Genomic DNA, 19,577 nt, shown 5'->3' on the forward strand with positions numbered 1-19,577 from the left:
CCTCATATAACCGCAGTGCCGCCTTGACCTAGCCCTGCATCCTCGCCGTCATCGCCAAACCCTAGATGCGCCGTGCTCTATGCCACTGCTTCCCGCACTGCTCCCTTGCTCGTGCCTCGGCTACGCACCGCCGATGAGCCAGCACCTCTCCCGCGCCCGTGCCTCTATGCCAGTGCCGCTGCACAGCCACATCTCTCCGCACCCGTGCGCCGCCGTGCTGCACCGCTGTGTCCACACCATAGCTCGCCCAAGCCATGCCCTAGCGCCACCGTGCTCTGTTCCTACGCCACCAGAGCAGCCCCTTGCGCCTACATTGCCGCAACAGCGCCACCAGAGCCACCGCCTTTCCCCAACAATGCCACATTCACCATGCAGTGCCAACCCTAACCCTAAATTGCCATCCCGGTGGTTCTCCATGATCCGTTCCTTGTTCTTCGGTTCGCCAGTTCATCAGGTAGCAAGCCCTCGATTCTAATTTCATACCTAATTGCTTGCTTCTTAGGGTTTCGTATCTCTAGATTTATTATAATTATTTATATATCCGATATATTCCATCGTGCAACGAGTCGATGTTTCTAAGGTCTCAATGGCAGTTGTCAGTCAACTTGGGGCCAAGCTCGCGAGTACAGATCGAGGCCAAGCCTCGCAAATGACAGTTGGCAGTTGATCTTTGTTAGCGGTAGTTATTCTTTTCAGCTTCATAAGATGGCTCGTGTCAAGAATGTTGGAGGAGGTCCCGATGATGAGGATCCGAGGCCCCTGCCTCGGCTACCTACAGATACAAAAGGCAAGGCGACGAAGACGCGCAAGTATCCTGATGTCGATACAGCTAGAGCAGCCATAGTTGCAGCCGCCACAGAGCGTGCAGAGGCAGGAGGTGCTAGGAGTGGTGTAGTGATTGCAGAGCAGCTTTCTCTAGCACAAAGGGCCGCTGTCTAGGAGGTTGAGCGTCATCATGATGGTCTAGCTGGGACAGCCATGGTTGGAGGACAATGTGTCACTATTGATGAGAGTCAGCCTCAGGGGGAGTCACAGCAGTAGGCACAGCAGACCGAGCAGCCTTAGGAGGGAGAGCATGCAGAGGAGACAGAGCCGACACCACAGCTTCGCCGCTCTAGTCGTACCCGTACCTAGGTGACACCAAGGACAGAGACACAGCAGAGGGGTTCTCGTCCGTCACCTAGACCACAGGGTCCACCTCTAGTGACTTGCTTAGATTTGAGGACCACCACGGCCAAGTAGATTTAGCAGCTCAGATTTGTGGACTTTGAGCAGTGATTTCCACCGAGGAGAGATGACCAAGCTTCAGAGGGCTTCTACACACCACTGCAGGAAGATTTTTATAATGTATATCTTAACAGTGGGGCAATTTTCAGATCTCAGATGGTGTGCAATATTGAGTCCATTGTAGTAGCAGCAGGATAACATATTCGCCCTTACCTATCTTACTTGCTAGGACTGACAGATTTACTTGGATAGACAGACTTATATGTTCCATCTTGGGTCCGTGAGTTTTATGCTACACTATGGATTGACCCGCAGCACATATTTATACACTTTGCATTCAGAGGCAGAGATTACATGCTAATGAGCTTTAGGGTTAGGGAGATTCTTAGGCTTCAGGAGCAGCCCATTTGGCTACTTGAGGTTTTATATGGATAGACAACGTCTCCTAGATGCTCTTACGGTGGTCTTGTGCCCCCCTACAGATCTAGTCCGCTATTGCTTCATAGAGCCTTTCGGTGAGGGGTCAAGTAGGACACCCAATGATCTCACTCCTACTGCTAGAGTGCTTGATGCTATTATGAGGAGGACCCTGCTTCCGAGGATGGGGTATCACGTGGGCTTGACTCCCATACAACTATGACTATAGAACTCTCTGATACAACAGACTGTGTTTAACATTTGGGATCTCCTTCTATCAGAGATGGAGGATACTATTATAGAGGGGTTCAGGGGTCATAGGCAGCTACCATATACTCACTGGATTACATTCTTGATCCATAGGGTAGTTACTGTGAGGCCACCTGAGATGCTGCCAGAGTATAGTGGTACTACTACAGAGTTCCCTACATACAACATGACTTAGATGATCCGTCATAGTGCAGTGAGGACACCCAGCTAGCCATGCTATCGTCCAGAGGTGCTAGAGACTGTAGCCCAATAGGATGAGACCATCAGAGGCATATCAGCTATTGAGGAGGAGCAGTTAGATGCTCAGTAGGAGGGGATGGTTGAGAGTGACCCCAACGATAGCTCAGATGATGACTACAGGGATATCCCTCAGATGCCTCCTCGACGACATGACCATGAGACCGGTAGCTCCAGTTTAGCTCTACCTGCACTGCAGACAGACCCCGCTCTACTTGCTATACTTGAGCGGATGAGGCAGGATTAGGCTCGCCAGGCTTAGGAGACCGCTGCTACATTTGCATAGTTTTAGACTCGACAGGATGAGTTCTAGAGACAGCAGCAGGCAATCCAGCAGTAGCAGCAGGCCATGCATCAGCAGCAGCTTCTCATGCAGTAGCAACTACTTGGGTTTATGCAGCATGTTGTGACAGCTATTGGGGCTCCACCGCCATAGCCTTCACCATAGATTAGCCAGCCTGCCACCACTTCTACGACTCTAGCTTTATAGGCTAGTGGGCTTCATAGTCAGGGACAACCACCAGCACAATTTCCTTCTCCTATAGAGCAAGTGTCCCAGTGGTTTGCCTCGCCAGTGCTAGCCCCGTAGTTCACACCTCTTTAGACGGGCTTCACACTGGCTCAGACTTCCTCGCTGCTTATGCCAGATACTATAGTTCCAGGAGCCTTGGTGCTACCTTCAGCGAGTTGACAGGGCAACCTACTTTGCCATATCTTCATATCCCAGGTCCTTTCATAGTTGCACCTATTACCGGGACTATAGAGATGCTCCCTTCTTCAGTTGCATCATCAGAGCCGTCTGCTACAGTCATATCTCCAGAGTCTCAGGCCGCACCAGTCCCTGATCCGACCCAAACTGCTTCAGCATCGCTTCCAGCTACAGAGGGTCAGACAGCTCAGAGCTTAGGATCAGATGATGATGGCACATAGTTCTAGCTCGCTCCTCGTATCTCAGCACCCGACTCGTTCGCTGCAGCCCCGTCGACCGAGCCTTAGGTTTTGGTGTTTGACGCCAAAGGGGGAGAGGGATCAAGTATGTTAGTCTTAGGGGGAGCGACATATTTAAGGAGAGTTTATCTATTACATTTGGCTTTTTATGTGTGATACACTATTATACATTCGTGATACACTATTATGTATTCGTGTGTTTACTTTTATTTATCGAACTATATTTATGTGATAGTGATATCTACGTGATCGTGATATTTGACATGTGTGCTCTCTACTTTGAATTATTTATATGTCATATCACTTGTGTTATGTTCATTTGCTTTGCTTCCGTGTTTTACTCCGATGCAAATGAACTTTATTACTTGTACTCATGCTTATTTCATATCTTTTGAGTACATCATATTGGCTTAGGTCATATAAGCTTGCCTAACATTTTTGTTCTTATTATCAAAAGCTTATATGAACTAAGCATGTTAAAAACCTTATCTCTTTCATATACTCAAGGTGGTATTGTCATCAATCACCAAAAAGAGGAAGATTGAAAGCATCTAGGCCCCTAGTTGAGTTTCGGTGATTAATGACAATACGTGATTACTGTGACTAACGTGTGTTTTGCAGAGGCAATTATGTTAGATCACGGTAATAGAAATTGATTGGGCTATCATGGTGGTCATGCCCCTACGATGGAAATCGTTTTGGTTTTCAAAGGATAGAGGACAAGATTAAGGATGGACTAGTTCTAAGTGTCGTTTGGAGTTGAAGAGACACTTAGAGTAGTTTAGGACTTTGTTTTTCCTTTGGACGTACTATTAAGGGGGGTATGTACGGGTAGCTTGACCTAGGTGAGTCTAGTGGGTTAAGTGTGGTGCACACTAGCTAAATCTAGCACTAGGTAGCTCCTAAAAAGCCCTTAGATCAATTGGAGCAAATTTCATTAACGTATGATTGAGAGTAGGAAGTGAATGGAGGGTCAAATACTGACTGGACGCTGGTTCCGGTGTGACCGGACGCTAGCGCAGAGTCCGGTCAGTTCATTTGATCAAGGTGATTTCGTCTAGTGCGACCGGACGCTGAGAGGTGAGCGACCGGACATTGGGTGCCAGCGTCCGGTCGACTCTAGTAAGGTTCCAAAAAGGGAAAATCGTGACCGAACGCGTCCGGTCACAACTTAAACACTGGAGTTCAAGGAGAATTGACCGGAGCATCCGGTCAACATGACTGGAGCGTCCGGTCACCCCGCAGAGACACATAACGATTCGTTTTGAACACGGGTCTATAAATACTTTCTCCATTCGTGTGAGGGGATACTTTTGCTTATTCCAACAGCTGAGAAACACCGTTGAGAGTGCCAAGAAGAGCAAGGTCCTAGTGAGGTGATTGAGATTTGAGAATCCCAAAGAGCGCCCTCATTAGTGAAAGCAAGAGTAGCAAAGTGTGTATCCACCCTTTTCATTAGGCTTATCGTGGTCAAGTGAGAGTTCGTGCTTGTTACTATCGGTGATCGCCGTCACCCTAGACGGCTTGGTGGTGATTTGAAGCTTGATGATCATCCGGCGGAGCTTGTGGATGACCCAACTCAAGTTGTGAGCGGTTGTGGGTGATTTACCGCGACGGAGTGTCGAAGAATCAGCCCGTAGAGAGCACTTGATCCTTACGTGGATCAAGGGGGAGCTACACCCTTACGCGGGTGTTCCAACGAGAACTAGTGGAGAGTGACGACTCTCCGATATCTTGGCAAAACATCGCCGCGTTTCTCCTTCTCTCTTTACTTTGGGCAATTCAATTCTTGCCATTTACATTCGTGGAATTGATGCTAGAGTAGGATTGGAACATAGGTTGCTAAACTTTTATGCGGTAGATCAATAGAAACACTTTCTAGACACAAGGGGTTAATTGAACTAACCATATGATTTAATTATTATAAAAAATTTTAGAATTAGATCAATTCACCCTCCTCTTGAATATATTTATCCTTTCGACCCCTAAATAAACTCGTAATCTGGTTTTCGGGCCCCGCCCACAACAAACTGGCCGCAAATGGGGCACCAATCATCTGCGGTCCGCATTTTAGCTTCCATAGCATGGGCTCTGTGCGGCCCACGCTTAGCCTTCTGTTCATTTCGGCCCCCGGATTCAGCAACTTGTTCCCCCCGTGCACATGCGCTCTCTTCTCCATCGAAGCGCGAGAATCGAAAAGGCTGGTGATCGTTTAGTTTAGCCATCGTCTGTACTCTGTAGTGCAACTTCTGTACCAGTGTGCTCCAGGAAACGCTAGGACCTGTCTGTCGGGGACATGTATACGAATCTAACAGGAAGAATCCATCTCCGTTGGAAAATAATACTGTATTCCAGTAAAAAAGTTCCCGTCTTTGAAATTTACCGTGTGCCCGTGTCTCCAAAGCGGAAGGGCGGGAAATGCAGGATCGCGAGCTGCCCTGCCCTGCACGGCACTGTCCTTTTCATACATCTGCCGCGCCCAAGTCCATTCCTGCCTGCCACACCTGAGGTTGCTGAAAGCTGAAAGCCGAAAGCCGAAAGCCGAAAGCCTGAAACGACAGCACAGCAAGTCATACTGCACTTGCCACACCTGAGCTTGCCGGGTTATATTAAGGTAACTGCATGGTAATTTAGAGCCTATTTGGTAGGGCTCCGGCGGCTCCGGCTCCTGCACCTGTCGACCGTCTATGGGCCGATAGATGCTAGGCGGAGCCGGAGCCCGAAAAACGAGCTTCTTCGGCTCCGGCTCTGTCTGTGAGGGAGGAAAGAAGAAGAGAAAAACGGTTTTAGTGAACAGTACCAGGTACGGCCGACAGGCAGAAACCGAGACCCGGCCAAACGGGGCCTTAATTTCCCCCCATTTCCAGCTTCGCCACATGCTCCGTCCGTCCGGTCCCACTTCCACTTGGCTCTTGGGGTGCCTACGATACGAGAACGACGCCACGGCAATCTCTTGCCCCCCTCTCCCTCTGCGGTTTTTTCTTGCCAGTTTATGCAAGTAGTAGGACTGTAGGAGTAGCACAGCATAGAGCGAGGAATCAGTGCCCTTTTGTTCCAGGCGATGGCGACGACAGCGCCACAGCGGGCAAAAGGGTCGAGGACCGGACACCGGACAGGCGGGCGGACACCCACATCTTTGCATATCTCATCTTCGGGCCACGCCGCGCCAAGCACGAGCCCCGGCCGTCACATGGCTGGCACCCGTGGCCCGTGCGTGGGTCTAGTTGGGACTTGGGAGGAAGGAGCAGGAGCAGAGCGTGCGGCGTGGCCGGATGGCCCCGGGCGTGCTGCGCTGCGTCCCAAAGGAAGTCGCGCAGGGGGGAAAAAGCCTGAAAGGACGCTCGAGTGTCACGTAAAGGAGAGATAGCGCAGGGCTCGTGCTCGCAGTAGCATGCCTGGGCTGCATGGACCTCGTCAGGGCGTACGGATCCTTGTGCTTGTGACCTAGGCCGCGTTTAGTTCCGGTCAAAGTTGGAGCCGCCGGAAATGCAGGTGCACTGTAGCATTTCGTTTGTATTTGATAATAATTGTCCAAAACATTGACTAATTAGGCTCAAAACGTTCGTCTCGCAAAGTACAATCAAACTGTGCAATTAGTTTTTTATTTCGTCTACATTTAGTACTTCATGCATGTACCACAAGTTTGATGTGATGAAAAATCTTCTTTTTGCATAGTGCCAAATTCAGGAAATTGGGGGAGGAAATAAAAAATAAAGCTAGCTAGCACTTGAGAGCGAGCGACGCCATAGCTGCAAGCCTGCAACACAACACAACACAACACAACACAACACAGGCTGGGAAACAGCAGCATACGTGCGCGGGCATGAGAGCGGCGACGTTCAGCGGTCGATGAGGAAAGGAGGGGTACGCCGTCTCATTCTTGCGCCCTGTTGGCACAAGGTTCGGTCTTCCTCGCAGGTCCAGGAGGAGGACAAGGAGGAGGATTTGGAGTGACGGCGCAACAAAGGGCGAGAAGAACTCTCCAAGGTTGTGGCCTTGGCTGCGGCGGCGAGTCGGCGGCCAAAGGTGGTACATGGCGTTTTGGAGCAGGCAGAACCGATCGAGTACAAGTTCTGGGCAAGGAGCGAAGATCCAGATGTCTCCGACGATGACGATACTCCACTCTCGTCTCCGATGGAACAGAAGCCGGAGATGCATTCTCCATCCACACAGGAGTTCATCAACGAAGCCATGGACGCAGGCTTCACGTGCAATCAGCTTCTCAAAGCTGAACAGGTACTGGACTCTGGTACGAAATTTACTTCTGCCAATCGTCTCCTTCCCAATATCATTTTGTCAAAGATGGTTCATAAGAAATTATCAGTGGTGCCATGGCAAGGTTCTCTACCCGAACCTCGTGTGTCTCCTCCGAGAACGCTGGGTGATGCCATTGCCAAGGCTACTCATAGCAATTCAAAGGGTCGACTTCGATCTTGCTCTTCTTCTAGATCACCGTTGAAGGGTTACACGGCTGATCAGGTTAAAAATTCGAAAGTTTTTGTATCCATGACTACGCTGAACGCCGATCTTCCTTTTCCTCCACTGGCCGGCGCGACTTCCCCGGTCTCGATCGCGGGTGACGTGTGCGGTGTGGAGGGGAGCAATGGAAGGATAGTTCTCGTGTTAGCGGAGGACACGGATCCGAATTCAAAAATTAACGAAACACACGGTATCCTTTCGCCAATCTGTGCGGCTTCCTCGGTCGTTTCCGGTTGTGACGCGAACGGTGCAGCATTGAAAGGAAACAACAACCAGTGTTCAGACCCAGATCGGATCGAACTTGGGTCTGGAAATTTTTTTCGGCCCAGTAAAGGGTTGTGTGCGCTATTCTCTCGTACGGGGACCAAAACCTTGTATCTCTCTCGTACTGCGCCGCCAGAAGCACGATCCTCCTCACCACGCCGCACCTTTGCACAAGTGGTACGAGAGGGATCACCGATGGCGTCGCAGGGACCGGGCGAGGGTTATGGTGACAAAGCCGGAGGTAGAGGCGCACCTTTCATCCCAGGGTTCAACAGCTTTGCCCCAGGGTTCGGTGGTCGTGGCCGCGGGCGTGACTTCCACCCTAGGGGCCGTGACCGTGGACATGGTGGCAATGGACGGGGATATGGTGGCTACGGGTACGGCTACAATCAAGGACCGCCGCGTCGGCCATATGCTGGAAGAGGAGGTTATGGCGGTGGCCGTCGTCCATGGGCTGGACGTGGGCATCGCCAGAACACGGGCCAACTGCCCAACTATGGCGGTGGCGATTACCACTTGCAGCAGCAGGGCGGTGGTGGCCAGCAGGCCGGAGGCCAGCAGCAGCCAGCTGGTGCTGGCCATCTTCAGCAGCAGGCTGGTGGCGGCTTCCCTCAGCAGGCCGGTGGCGGCCAGTTTCAGCTGCTGCAGGCCGGCTCTCATCAGCCGCAGCAGGCTGCTGGCGGCCATCCTCAGTACCAGGGTGTCGCTGGGCAACCTCAGCAGCTGGCCGATGGAGGCCTTCCCCAGCAGCAGCAGCAGGCTGGTGGCGGCCCTCCTCCTGTTGCACAGGACGGGTTGCATCTCAACATGGCTGCGCAAGGTGAGGGGAGGCACCAGGTGGCAAGGGTAGAGTCAGCCACCGCGATGGTGGTGGATTCGACGTCAGTGAAGGCTCTAGAACTTCCCAAGGAGACTGTTCCACCAGCTCCTGGGCCGAAAGGTAATATGTTACACATCCCAGAGTCGTCTGATCAAGGAGCAAAAAAAAAAGGGCAAACCGTATTGCTATCGCTGTCGCACTAAAGGACATACAATTCATGAATGTACTGTTGTGCTTTGCTGCGAGCTTTGTCATGGAGATCATTCAACTAAGATGTGCCCAAATAGTAAAAAAACAAATGCCAGTGCTATTCTTTATGGATATGCCGTGGAGGGCCTTGGTTTCTATCTTATTCCAGTGGTTGATAACCCAAAAGTTAATGCTCATGAAACAAAAGCTGTGGTACGTGTTCTGGAAGGTTCTTTTACTGTTGAGCAATTGGCAGTAGAACTGGAAAGGCTACGACCAGACAAGAATCATAAATGGGAGATTCAGACAACAGGCACTGGTGCCTTTATCATTAATTTCCCTTCAGCTGACCTACTGGATACGGTGGTTAATTGGGGCCCTATGGATGCAAAGGCAGTTCATGGCAGGATTCAGTTTGAGAAAGGAACTGATAATGAGGTGTACAAACGTGAGATTGACAAGGTGTGGGTACAGTTTAGAGGACTACCCAGAGAGTTCAAAGAGTTTCCAGTTATCTGGGCAATTGGAACTATCCTGGGTGTCCCTCGGGCTGTTGACACTGTCTTTACTAAGAACACTGGCAGGGCAAGGTTGAAAGTAGCAGTGCTGGACCCAAAACTCATCCCAGATTTTGTGGATGTGGTTATTGGGACTATGTTTATGAGCTACAGTTTGGTGTAGAGGAAGAGACCCTTGCTAGTGAGCCACAACTCATTGACTTGGACTCTACCAAGGAGGAGGAGCCTAAGGAGGAGGACCCCAAGAGAGATGGTCCAAAAGATGATAACCCCAATGGGGGAATTCCAGAGGGAAAAATGGATGTAGATGACAAAGCACCTAGTAATGGCAATGGTCAGATTCCACCTAATGACCAGCAGAATGATCCTAACGGGGCGGCAAAGCTGGAGGAGATTGGTGTATCTACCAACAAGCCAAACATCAAACCAAGGGTCCTCCTCTCCCAATCTGCTGGAGCTTTAGATGGTATTGGAGCATGGAAAGCGACTGGGTTGCCTTCACAGACCGACTCTGGGACTTCTAACAAAAAATTCAGCAAAGGGACAGTCTCTCCAGTGAGATCTAGCAAGAGGACTGCCGAGACTGTGGATCTGGATTCCACCGAGAAGGCGGCTAAGCTTAAAGCAAAGAAGAACCTCGAGTCTGCGACTGATAAAGGTAAAACGCAGCAACCTCACTCTTTTTTTTCTCGAGATGATTCTTCTTTACTTAGTTCAACAAAATCTTTAGGAGTTGTTTTAGGTAGCAATGACCATGACATTTTTAATTCTTTAAAATCCCTTAAAGACATTGAGTACAATAGATTGATCGAGAACACTAAACTAAGGGAGGACAGTTTTGTTTTAGTAGAAGATACCTCAACTGTTGGTTCTAATGATGACAATATAGATCTAGGAGTTTTAAACCATATTTGTTCAGAAATTGTAGAAGGGCTGGGTGATGGGGGTTGTGATCCTGTGATTTTACAAACCCCCGTATCACAAGGTAAAAGAGGGCGCCCTAGGCAAAAGAAAAAAAGTAATAAAAGTTGTTCAAGATGAAAGGAATTTTCTGGAATTGTAATGGGTTCTCGGATGGTAAAAAATACAGATTCTTGTCTGACTTAACAAAGGATAAAAGTCTAGATTTCATCGCCTTATCGGAAACGGGTAGAGCCAGCTTTCCACAAAATACTCTTAACACCATTTGTGCTGGTAGAGATTTTATTTGGCACTGCATGGCTCCACATGGCAGATCCGGTGGCTTGATTCTAGGCGTTCATTTGTTGACCTTTGACGTTGGGGAAATTGAGGAAGGGGATTTTTTTATCCGTTTTAAACTACGACACAAAGAAGATGATTTTAAATTTAATCTTATTTCAGTTTATGGTCCGGCCCAGGCGGAGTTCAAGTCAAACTTCTTGTCTGAGATGATTCGGGTATGTTCAAAGCAAACCTTACCTATTATTATAGGTGGTGACTTTAACATTATTCGTAGACCAGACGAGAAAAACAATGAAAATTACAATGACAGGTGGCCTTTTATGTTCAACGCAGTAATTGATGCCTTAAATCTTAGAGAAATTGAGTTGTCAGGAAGAAAGTTTACCTGGGCTAACAATCTGCGTAACCAAACCTTTGAAAAATTAGACAGGGTGTTAGTATGTACAGATTTTGAGTCACAATACTCTTATTCAACTGTACATAGCCTAACCAGAGAAATTTCTGATCATACACCTCTGCTTTTTTCTACAAATGACTCGTCCACAACTTATCAACCTCAGTTCAAATTTGAATTAGGCTGGTTGTTAAGGGACGGATTTTGTGAGATGGTTTCAGAGGTTTGGCAGAACACTCTAGTTTCAGGCTCACCCATCGAGAGATGGCAAATGAAAATCAGAAGACTTCGTTAGCATCTTAGAGGATGGGCGAAGCATGTGAGTGGCGAGTATAAGAAAGAAAAAACAACACTTTTAAACAAACTAGATGATCTAGATAAGAAAGCAGAACATACCATGCTCAATGACTCAGAGCGAGATCTAAAGCACGTGTTAAATGAAAGGCTTGCAGAGTTACTAAGAGAAGAGGAACTCAAGTGGTACCAAAGGGCTAAAGTGAAACACCTTCTTGAAGGTGACGCGAACACAAAGTATTATCACTTGCTAGCCAATGGTAGACATAGAAAAACTCGTATTTTCCAGCTTGAGGATGGTGATAGTATTATAACTGGTGATGCTCAGCTTAAAGAGCATATTACTAGTTATTACAGAAACCTGTTTGGCCCATCTGATGATTCTCTAATATCTCTAGATGAATCTCGGACGGAGGACATACCTCAAGTTTCTGATATGGAAAATGAGTTCTTGATAGAGCCTTTCACACAAGAGGAAGTCAGAGCGGCAATTTTCCAAATGGAACACAATAAGGCGCCCGGACCGGATGGTTTTCCACCGGAGTTTTATCAAGTTTTCTGGGGCTTAATTAAAGATGATTTGATGGCTTTGTTCTCTGATTTTCATCATGGAACAACACCGCTTAATCGTCTTAATTTTGGAAACATTATATTGTTGCCCAAAAAGAAAGATGCAAGAGTTGTTCAACAATACAGACCCATCTGTTTGTTGAATGTCTCTTTCAAAATCTTCACAAAAGTTGCAACGAATAGACTAACTACTATTGCCCAGAAATTAATAAGACCGACTCAGACAGCTTTCTTACCAGGAAGAAATATTATGGAGGGTGCAGTGATACTACATGAAACGTTACATGAGCTACACACTAAAAATCAAGACGGTGTGATTTTTAAAATAGATTTTGAAAAAGCTTATGACAAAGTAAATTGGAGCTTCTTACAGCAAACATTAAGGATGAAGGGTTTTTCACAAAAGTGGTGTGAATGGGTACAGAATTTTACACAAGGAGGCAATGTAAATATTAAAGTTAATGACCAACTAGGGTCGTACTTTCAGACTAAAAAAGGACTTAGGCAAGGTGATCCCATGTCACCCATACTATTCAATATAGTGGTTGATATGTTGGCCATACTAATTGCCAGAGCAAAGGAGGCAGGGCAGATAGAAGGGGTTATTCCCCATCTTATTCAAGATGGTTTGTCCATCCTTCAGTATGCGGATGACACAGTGATCTTCATGAGCTACGATGTTGAAAAGGCAGTTAATATGAAACTGTTGCTAAGTACTTTTGAACAACTATCTGGCTTAAAGATAAACTTCCACAAAAGTGAAATCTTTTGTTTTGGAAAAGCTAAAGATCACGAAGAGTTTTATTCGCAGCTGTTCGGATGTGCCATTGGTAAATACCCATTTCGCTACCTGGGGCTACCTATGCATTTTAGGAAATTATATAATAAAGACTGGAAGAGCATCGAAGAGAGAATTGAGAAAAGACTTAGTGGGTGGAAAGGTAAACTGCTAACAGTCGGTGGTCGATTAGTCCTTATAAATTCGGTGCTGTCTAGCTTACCGATGTTTATGATGTCCTTTTTCGAATTACCGAAAGGAGTATTAGAAAAAATTGATTGTTTCAGGTCTCGTTTCTATTGGCAAAATGACCATCATAAAAGTATAGATTAGTCAAATGGGAAATTATGTGTCAGCCTAAGGACCAGGGAGGTCTTGGGATACAAAATTTAGAGGTCCAAAATAAATGTTTGCTTAGTAAGTGGCTATTTAATTTATTAAATGAGGACGGATTATGGCAAGAGTTATTAAGAAATAAGTATATTAAGAATAAGACACTAGGAAGTTGTGAAAAGAAACCAAGGGACTCGCATTTCTGGAAAAGCCTCATGAATATTAAAGATACTTTCTTGAAGTTAGGACATTTTAATGTCAAAGATGGGTCACAGACTAGATTTTGGGTTGATACTTGGCTGGGCAATAAACCTCTCAAGGATAAATTTCCGGCGTTGTTTAATATTGTAAGAAGAAAACATGACACTATTGCTACAGTTTTGAGTTCCCCCGAACTAAATATCTCTTTTCGCAGAAATTTGGTGGGTGTGAACTTATTAAACTGGAATAGAATAGCTGCTTCTGTACAACAAATAAACTTACTGCAGGAAAGAGATGTGTTTGTATGGGGCTTCAAGGCTTCTGGATTTTTTTACAGTCAAGTCTATTTATGCTGCATTAATTAATAATGGGGTGAGAGTATCACAAGATATTTGGCAAACGAAGCTCCCCATGAAACTAAAAGTTTTCATGTGGTATTTAAAAAGAGGAGTGATTCTAACCAAAGATAACTTGGTTAGGAGAAATTGGGCTGGAGACAAGTCGTGTTGTTTCTGCTATTTCTCAGAGTCAATTCACCATCTCTTTTTTGATTGCTTTTATGCCAAATTATTGTGGCGCTCTATACATATACTTTTTGGAATTTCACCTCCCACGACCATAGATGATCTGTTTGTTAATTGGTCTAAATTGGGTAACAAAAAGTATAACACATTGTTATTAACAGCAGCTGCAGCACTACTGTGGGCAATATGGCTAACAAGGAATGAGGTAGTTTTTGACGAATGCAAACTCAAATCTCTTTTGCAGGTACTGTTCCGAGGGACACACTGGCTACGTCAATGGGCCAACTTGCAGCGGCATGAAGATCTGAAAGATCAAATGATCTATGTGGCTAAACACCTTGAGAAGTCGGCTCTAGAATTCTTCGGTTCTAATGGATGGCTTTCACAAAGACATGTTGGTTTTGTTTAGTCAAGAACTTTTTACTTGTTCTGTTAGTTGCGACACTGGTTGTTTTGCCTGCAACCGTACTTTGTGCACGCGTCTGGAGTTTGTAATAATTAGCCTGATTCTATCCTTGGATAGATGAAGCCGAATATTTTATCCTTTATCTTAAAAAAAAAAGGAAATTAGGGAACTAAACATGGCCCTGTGTGAGTGTGAGTGTGTGACTCCCCCGCCCTTGCAAGTATCAAGGCCGTGTACTCGTTCTACTGCCCACCACGGCACCACCCCTAGGCCGCAGCTCCCGCTGGTACCTCGCGTTTCACTGTTGGAGTACTGCTGCTGTACTGGAGTAGTAGTACCATGTACGCTAGTACCAACACTGGGGTCGTTTTTCTCGTCCGGCTCTGGACGTCGTGAGTCTCTCCCTTTCCGGGAAGCGACATGGCCGGAGCCAGAAACCGTTGTGGGCGCCTTGAGGCGTGCGCGCCGGTGGGCAAAACATGGGCAGCGAAGCAAGCGCGCACGCACGCACGCCGGTACGATTGTACGAAACGAAACATCCAAGATTTCATGGTTCCTTTTCCGCGCTACTTGCCCTACCATACGCGGGAAAACTGCCCGGCAAAGGTAGGTGGTATGTGGCGTTGGAAAGTGGTATGGAACTTTGCGTGGACTATTTGTAGTAAAATAGAGAAAATGTTTGATACAACTTTTTACCTAAACTCTCAATCATTCCACACTTAGAAAAACAGTCGAATTAATCGACCAATCTAGAGGTCGAATGACGTGGGGGACAGGGGAGACTCAGGACTAAGGACAAGGTTCTCCATGCAAATGTACAAGACAGAAGAATTATAAAGATTCCTGACAGCAAATTTCTTCTATTATCTTTTAGGAGCTAGATTTTGAAAACGAGTATTACCCCAACAAATATGCTCGCAATTTTTCCACGACTTGAAAAACTCATTGATTTACCAAATTATTTTTTAAGAACTATTGGAGATGCTCTGAGTGTCGGCTTTGTTTGTGACTAAACTAATAATAACTCCAAGAATCTTTTTATATTTTCTATATTAATAGGAATATAGGTTTTAGTGAAAAAGAAAATCTCCTCCGAGAGCTTCTTCAACTAGATCTCTAAATATTCTCATTATCTATCCCTTGTTTCTCGATCGCTCTCCAAAAATATAGGGCAGAGTTGGCTCCCTAGAGTGCCGAACAAAATATAGAGAAATTGTTAGAGTGTGGATATATATATATATATATATATATATATATATATATATATATATATATATATATATATATATATATATATAGAGAGAGAGAGAGAGAGAGAGAGATTTTATTAGAATGACTTTTCAAATAAGGACTTAGAGAGTAGGTTTAAGAAAGACTATTGCAAATATATATATATATATAGAGAGAGAGAGAGAGAGAGAGAGATTTTATTAGAATGACTTTTCAAATAAGGACTTAGAGAGTAGGTTTAAGAAAGACTATTGCAAATACTCCAAGCCTTAATAATATTTGGGCTTTGTCAAAATGGAACAAAAAAGGAGATAACCTTTGGTTTGTAGCCGAGGCATACAAAGTCAGTATAGCCATCACTTTTTTAAAAGAGCGACTTACGAGGATGACATGCAAGACTCACGTGTCCTTTATTTATTATTTATTTTAATATCACCGGGATTACTCCTCACCTGAATGTATATTGATATCGTTTTATGTTTTACAACGTTGAGAAGCAAAAACAACAACACCAAGACGCCCTAGCACTAAAGAGTGGCAGAAACCGCAAATATACTAACGAAATGCAAAGACTACCACAATAAGAGACACATGCGCTCTTCGAGGATGCTTCCGGGGAGGCACATGTCCTTTATTTTTTTCATCAGAGTACCATCAACCTAGGACTTTGCTTATTGAAATAATAACTGAAGGAACATAAAAGGTTTTAAAATATTTATAAATTAGATACATGGTTTAGTAAATATTTTGGCTTAAATGTTAATAATGATCCGAAAGGAGATACATATATCTAGCTAGACAAACAGTGGCTGACACATCGGCGTTTGTTGCCCCGTCCAAGAGTTAAGAACCAAAATTTTCCCCGTCCTTCCACTGAATGCCTGGATGGTGGATGTGTAGGATAAATTTTCCTGTGAGTACTTGTGATAGAACCGCCTAATTTATACAAGATTAAGTATGACGGTTCCCGTTAAACACGTTGACTCGCGCATACCGGCACTTATATAAACCCGGTAGTCCGTTGAGTACCACGAAGGATCTGAATAAATCAACTTCACAACCAAGATTGTACATGATTAAGGGAAACAACATGCATCATAATACATATAGTTCACAGCGGAAGTTTAAGATACAAACTAAGTTCACAATACTTATTACAATACCGAGTTCAAATATGATACAAGAAAGCAACATAGTTTTGAAACTACATTATTGTCATAAGTCTAAATACATTGCCACTTTATCAAACACCTCCAACAAAAGCAAAGTAAAGTAGTATAGAATACGACCATGCCCGTTGGCCTTCATTCATGGGTGCCCATCGCGGGACTAAAGCAAGTGATACAATAACCTTCATACAAAGTGTCACCTGCAACGAAGGGAATAAAACCCTGAGTACTCAATTATACTCAGCAAGACTTATCCGACAGAGAACAAAATAAAAGACTCCAAAAATATGTAAGGCTATATTTGGTGGTGTAAGTTGGATAGCAATACTTTGCAAAAGAGCTTACTAAAGTAATCCTTACTTTCAACTTTTAGGTACAGAATTTATTATTGAGCTATTTAGAACTATATTAGCTCTATCTTACACCACATAATTGAATTATGGAGAATAGTAATCAATTATAAAGAATAGTGTCCATTTATAGAGAATAGTAACCAATCATAATTCAATAATTGTCAACATCATATGCCAAGTATTTACTACGACTGTTGGACAGTGACCAAGTTTCTCACTAACCGAGAGAGACGGCGATCGAATCGATTACACCAGCTGGGTAAAGCCCGTATCACACACCCCCACGAGCTAGCAACACTCGCGTGAGTCACCGTTCACTCCATTCGGTGTTGAGTTTGGACTATTTTGTAAAACTCATGATCCTGCATCCTCACATGAATTGCCCATAGCCCAGAGTCCATAGCAAACATGGTCTTGGACCAGTCCCCTTCCTTCAGGCTCCCCTCCTAGAAATGCTAACGGTCCAATGACTCATCTCGAATGAGCTATTCAGTTTCATAGTCGGAATGAGTTATCCGGCCGTTATGTGAAGGTACGTTCAATCTCAACCAAGGTCCAACAATGAAGCGGTCCTTAATTGATACAGACGGGATCAAACACAGGCCAAGCCTAAGTCATTAACAACAACAATCAAGGATCCTGCTCGATTGTCAATTATTAATCTATGTATGATTCCATGGTTTCTCAATTGGACAAGTGACCACCTATATCTCGTAGGTGACAGGAATCACCCAACTTCTATCGGTCTAAGCATAACTAAGCATAAAGCGGTCTGTATCTAGTTAGAAAGGGTGATAAATTTTTCTGGTCAAGGTACGAGATGCAGTAACGGTTACCAATCAACACCTAACAACTTAATGCACAATATCGTCTAACATTACTCAAGTGTAATTTAAAACAGAGATAGGAGGGAAAGTGAAATGTCCGGGGCTTGCCTTGGCGAAAAGTGGAGGGTTCGTGGGTCGGGCACTCCGGAAGTGGTTCAGAGACTTGTCCTTCGCCTTCGGGTGGAAACTCTTGAGGGTTCTCCTCCTCGACGATCACGTACTCTACTGGAACTTCCTCCTCCGATCCTATATGTATGCAAGTGGTGCATAAATACAGAGAATGCATAAAAGAATGCAAGATAGCAACGCCATGATGTTGAGTTGAAGCATGAAAACATGCAACCCTAGTAGCATAGGAAACAAATTTGAACATGACTAACACCAAGGTTTGAAAATACAATCAAGCCCTAATTGTGGGTTTTGGTGATAATGACCACACAATTAGAGAACTAATGAGATTTATCGAGATGACAAATAGGGAATTTGTATTCGAGGATGCTACACGAAACGGAGGAGCCCCCAATTACAAATGTTTATGGCTTCAAACTCAAAGGAGGTTTAAATTCTTTTATATTTTGAATTTGAGTATAGGAAAAGCCATACTATAAAGGGGAACACAATGCTTAAGCTAACATGTGCTACCAAGTGCTCAAACATACACATGCATCCTCATATTCAAGGCACTGCCTTGATTGGTGCAGCACTGCCGCACTTAAGCCGCGGCACTGTCGTGACTTAAGTGACCATTGGGGCTGAGGGGTTATTTATACCCATCCTCTTCCTCCCCAACAACTATTTTCTTCCTTCTGCTCAATTTAGCTCGTCCAAAATAGAAAAGGAGCTCTCTCTCTCTCCCTCCATTAGTGACCTTGAGCCCTCAAGCAAATCCATTGATTTCCCCATCAATCCTTGAGAGAAAAGGGTCCAAAACTTGATTAGAGAGCAGCTCCATTGATTTCTCAACTCAAAAGAGCATTTGGTTCACGTTTTGGCTGGCGGTTGTGTTTGTTACTCTTGGAGCTTGGCTCCTAGCTAGCTAGAGCGTCGCCCGTGGAGCTTGCCAACTTGTGTGGCAACCCCAGGAGGTTTGTAATCATCTCTTAAAGCTAGTATACTCACCCCTCATCTCAAGAGTTAAGTCTCTTGAGTTGAGAACGAGGAAGGGTTGGAAAGCCCTAAGCCTTAGCGGCTAACCTCAACAATGTGGAGGTAGACAAGCCTTGGTGGCAAGTCGAACCATGAGATAAATCATTATGTCTAGTCAATCTACTTGTGTGTGGTGTTCCTAAAACTTCTAGCTCTTGATCTGTGACTATCATACCTATAGTTGGCTGAGAAATTTCTCCGATCTAAGTTTCCGTTCACTGATTTTGAACTGTGACTCGAAGTTGTCTGCAGGTGCGGCAGTGCCGCTATTCTGGTCTGGCAGTGCCGCAGTCCGGCAGTGCTGCCCTCTAGAGCAGCAGTGCCGCAGGGTGAATTTGATAAAAGTTTGAGTGTTTATTTTGACAGGCCTATTCACCTCCCTCTAGGCCAACCAGAGATCCTACAAGTGGTATCAAAGCAGGTTACCTCATATACGCTTCACCGCGTGAGGTCTAGAGCCTGGAGGAGGAACTAATGGCGTGAAGCGAGTGAATGTCGACATGGACAGCAGTGAGCTAAGCACGTCGACAGTAAGCAACACCACGCTACCACATCTTGAGGCTACAAATGCCAAAAGAGCTCTCAATGAGAACGAGAGAAGAAGAAGGAAGAAGGCAAGAAAGCTAAAAAGAGAAACAAGAGAGAAGGAGAAGGAGGAACAACAGTTGGAGGACAAGAAGCAAATAAAAGAAGAAAGAAGGATCAAGCGAGAAGCAAGAAGAAAAAGAAGAGGAGCTAGGAAGAAGAAGGAAGAAGAAGAGAAGGCAACAAGTACATCAT

At 45.3% G+C, this 19,577-nt stretch overlaps 1 pseudogene; it reads left to right on the forward strand.

Moving 5' to 3' along the window:
• Nucleotides 1–8,037: 8,037 nt before the first annotated feature.
• Nucleotides 8,038–19,109, forward strand: LOC136470542 (uncharacterized; annotated as a pseudogene).
• Nucleotides 19,110–19,577: the final 468 nt, after the last annotated feature.

Source organism: Miscanthus floridulus, chromosome 8, assembly GCF_019320115.1.
Source record: "Miscanthus floridulus cultivar M001 chromosome 8, ASM1932011v1, whole genome shotgun sequence".
NCBI lineage: Eukaryota > Viridiplantae > Streptophyta > Magnoliopsida > Poales > Poaceae > Miscanthus > Miscanthus floridulus.